Consider the following 4,504-nt stretch of genomic DNA (forward strand, 5'->3'; position numbering starts at 1 on the left):
ATGGAAGGTTCCTTAGTCACTCTGGATAATGAGATGAGTATATTTTAAAAGAGGAAAAAAAGACATGACATGGAGACTGTGAGATCAGGCATCGGGGCTTTTTATGTTTCAAGAACAGCAAATTCTGTCCGTTTTTTCCAGTTCTGTTGACTTGAGAAGACTATTCCAATCTAAAACTCAGGCTTTTCCCCTCCTTGAGAAGTTTTAGAATTTGGTGATCAACTTATTGATGCTTGGCAAAGGTTCTCCCTGAGAAAAACTTTTTAATAACACAAGTTCCCAGATGAGAAGCATATTGTACGGCGTAGGGTATTTTTAAAAAACCAAGTATCTTTTTGAAAGACACTGAAAACCCTAAAACAAGTTTGCAATCTGTAGTCCGCTGTGTTTCAATAATAAATTAGACTCAAGAGGAGGGATGCATAGGCTGCCATATTAGGGGAAAATACAAAAGTGATATTCCAACGTACTGTCCCAAGCTATCATCCAGAACGCATAAAAATAATGTGGACCCAACTCGGCAAGGCATGACTGAGTTACCTATTAATTCTTTGGGATATTAATCCTTTTGTCTGAGATAATTGTTTTAGGGCAGAACAGTAATTTTTTCCTTGGCTGATTACACAGTATTCATATTTATTAAGGTGCTTTCCTCCCCTCTCAAATATCCAAGTAAGATTTATATTTTTCTTAGAAAAGGAAGACAAAATTCCTCCAAGTTCACCTTTATCAAGTTCTCCTATTCAAAACTCCTCCACAAACAGATGCCATATTTTAAATTCCATCCTAAGTAACCATGGGATTTAGGCCAATTCATTGCATCTCTGACTTAGATTTATTCCTGCTGCCTGCAGGGAATGGTTTTTATTCTTAAACGCTAAAACTCTACTTCAAAATTGCATATCAAATATTTGTCTTCTTACCTCAGTTTTTCTTCCCTTTGATTATAAAAATATTGTGTGTACCCTGTAAAAACTTGGGGAAGTCAAAACAAAGCATAGAAAAAAAACGTCACTTAAAACCTCACTGATGGGGAGGAAACCATGATTAGTATTATGGTATATTTTCTTTCAGTCTTTTTAAGTGCTTTTTTTCATAGCCAGGATCACTACTGTATATACAATTTTGTTTCCTGCTTTTTAAAATATAACAATAAACATTTTCCATGCACTAACACACTTTCTCAACATCCTGTTGAGGTCTGCACAACAGTCACTCGTATGGTTAAGCCACAATTCACACTAACAGTCCCATATTCCTGGACATTTAGACTTTTCCCATGATAATAACTGCCACTGCACTGAACATTTTGGGGCATACATCTTGAGCCATATCTCTGGTGATTTTTTTTTTTTCCTGTTTACTGTGCTTTAGATGAAGGTCTACAGAGCAAATTAACTTCTCATTAAACAATTAATACACGTATTGTTTTGTGACATTGGTTGCCAACCCTGTGACGTATCAACACTCTCCCCTTCTTGACCTTGGGTTCCCCATTTCCATTCGTCCAGTTTTCCTGTCTCCTCCTGCCTTCTCGCCCTTGCCCCTGGGCTGGTATGTCCAATTAGTCTCGTATACATGGCTGAGCTATGTGTATTATTGTTTTATGGGCCTCTCTAATCTTTGGCTGAAGGGTGGACCTCAGGAGTGACCTCAGTACTGAGTAAAAGGGTGTTTGGGGGCCTAGTGACTTCTTCAGGATAGAATCCTAGAAACGAAATTCTTAGGCAATAGCTATAAAACCATAAACCATGTTTATGTTCCGGACACAAAAAGACAAACAGCTTTCCAGAAAGCCAACCACGTAACACGGGCAATGAAGGCCTGTGAGAACCTCCCCCTACCATACCCTCACCAGCCTTTCAAGTTACTACCTTTAAAAACACTGATGAATTCTGTAGGTGAAAAACGAAACTTGAAAAAATTTCCAATCGGTAGGCTAATCTGCTGAAGTCAACAGATTTCAAGTGTTCCCTCACTATCAAAATAATCTTCCTTTATCTTTCAAAACAAGATATTAATTTTTTTCCCCACATACAAAAACGCGATCAAAACCGCAAACATGAGAAGAATGCAGGCATTTGCTGGTTGTTTTCACTGGGCAACAAAGGTGCCATGGTTAAGAAGCCAAGAGTCGGCTGGAAGTACCAGTCTGTGACAGTGCAGAGAGAGGCCCTACCCCGTTTGCAAGCAGAAGCGAGCAAAATACATTCAGAACTGAACCCACTGCCGAACTTCACAAGAAACTTAAGATCTGAATGACCATAACACCTATCAGAAGGAATAAATTAGAATGCTCAAGAATATAGCCAGATTACATTCAAAATTCATTCAATAAGATTTTACATGAGAATTTTTTCCTCCCTCTAAACCTGTGACTACTTCTTCCCATTTGCATCAGGCATTGGGGCAGTGGTAGCTCAGTGGTAGAATTCTTGCCTCCCATGCGGGAGACCCAGGTTCGATTCCTGGCCAATGCACTTCATGCACAGCCACCACCCCTCTGTGTGTTGCTATGATGCTGAACAGGTGTCAGTGGAACTTCCATACTGAGATGGACTAGAAAGGAAAGCCTGACAATCTACTTCCAAAAACCAGTCAATGAAAACCTATGGATCATAACAGTCTGATCCACAACCTATCAAGAGGATGGTGCAAGACCAGGCAGCATTTTCCTTCCATGTGCATGGGGTCACCATGAGTTGGGGGCCAACATAACAGCAGCTAACAATAATAACAAAGTGTTTTTTATTTAATGGTACATGCACACAAACAGCAAATGATCCGGACTTAGCTTCCCATGACCCAGGGTCTGAATTTACTCCTCTATGAGAAAATCTTAGAAATATGGAAAGCTTATCTGTTATACCAGAAATGTTTTGGGGTATCTTCCCCATGCCCCCTTCCCAGGAAATCCACCCCATTTCTCCCAGCAGTCCTCACAGCTCCCGATGAGTGGGTATATCCATGACTGGTGAAATAAAAGTAGTAGCAGCCGGAAAAAAAAGTATTTCTTGAGCACTTACTATGCCATAGACCCAGTGCTAAATAAATACTTCATATAAAATATTTAATTTAATCCTCATAACAACCTTACGAGATAGATACATTTTAAAGATGGGGAAACCGAATCTCAATGAGGTTAAATACTTGCCCAGGCTGGTGAATGGCAGATCTATTTGACCCCGACTCTCTGACTACAAATAACTGGACGAAGGGGTAGGAAATTCCTTCTAAGAGCTGGTGAGCGGCCTGTCCACAAGTTCTGAGGCTTCGCGCAAACAAGACGAGTTGACACAACCAGTTTTCTTAGGGGCTTTGGGATGGGGCAACTGAGGCTGTGTCCTGGGAGCGGTGAGAGCGAGAGCTGCTGAAAGATCATGTCAGGTTGGGTCAGAGCAGGCACCATGACTAGCCCAACAATGCCACATACAAGGAGAAGGTACTGGGGTGCAGAAACAACAAGTCAGCAGAAGGCAGAGACACAGAAAGAGTGAGACCAACCCGCAGAGAGAAGTCAACACTCCTAGCTCTGTGCTCATTCTGGACCCCTGCATGAGAGTATTCTCTCATTATATTCTCTCACTTCTTCTGTAGGTGATCAAGGAAGTGCCTGTTTTTTTGCTGAGAGCTCTGTCTAAAATATTCTCTAACGGATATACAGTGGAGTTGGTCCTCATTCAGTGATTGGGCTCTCATCGGCATCTACTCTGTGTAGCAAGTTAGCATTATTAACAACAACCAACCCAACACTGCCTCTTAATGGGATTCAAGTACCCAGCATCCTTTATGATGTTCTCCTGCCCCAAACTGTTTAACCTGAAACAAATCAAGTCTTTAGACCTAAATTATCAGTTTATAAGAAATATAAAAAACCAAAGAACAAGTTAAATAACATCATAGAGAGGCAATCAAATAAATCTAAATGTGAGATATTCCAAAAGCAACTGATCTGATCTCTTCAAAAAGTCAATTTAATTAAAATAAAATAAAAGAGAAGTATTCAGGAACAAAAAAGACATAACAAAATGAGGGGGGCGGGCAGAACAGATGTACAATAGACACATAGACCAATGGAACAGAACTGTCCAGAAATAAACCCACATATCTATGGTCACTTGATTTTTGACATGGGTGCTAAATCCATTCAATGGGGAAAGAAGAGTCTCTTCAATAAATGGTGCTGGGAAAACTGAATTTCCACATGGAGAAAATGAAACAGGATCCATGCCTCACACTATACAAAAAAAAATTCAAAATGGATTAAGGACCTAAATGTGCAAACTAAAACCATAAAACTCTTAGAAGAACAAACAGGGGCAACATTGGCAGGCCTAGCTTTCAACAATGGATTATCTAACAATGAAATCACAAACAACAAAAGACAAAATAACTAAATGAGACCTCATAAAAATTAAAAACTTTTGAGAGGGACTGATCAAAATGGCGCTCTAGGCAGAAGCACCATGCCGTCCCTCCACAGCAAAGATCCGAAAAACTAAGC

At 40.0% G+C, this 4,504-nt stretch overlaps 1 non-coding gene across 1 annotated transcript; it reads left to right on the forward strand.

Moving 5' to 3' along the window:
* Nucleotides 1–2,409: 2,409 nt before the first annotated feature.
* TRNAG-CCC (transfer RNA glycine (anticodon CCC)) lies at nucleotides 2,410–2,480 on the forward strand. Its single transcript has one exon. It is a non-coding gene; the product is annotated as a tRNA-Gly (tRNA).
* The last annotated feature ends 2,024 nt before the right edge of the window (nucleotides 2,481–4,504 follow it).

The sequence above is a fragment of the Trichechus manatus genome, unplaced genomic scaffold (assembly GCF_000243295.1).
Source record: "Trichechus manatus latirostris isolate Lorelei unplaced genomic scaffold, TriManLat1.0 scaffold00001, whole genome shotgun sequence".
Classification (NCBI taxonomy): domain Eukaryota; kingdom Metazoa; phylum Chordata; class Mammalia; order Sirenia; family Trichechidae; genus Trichechus; species Trichechus manatus.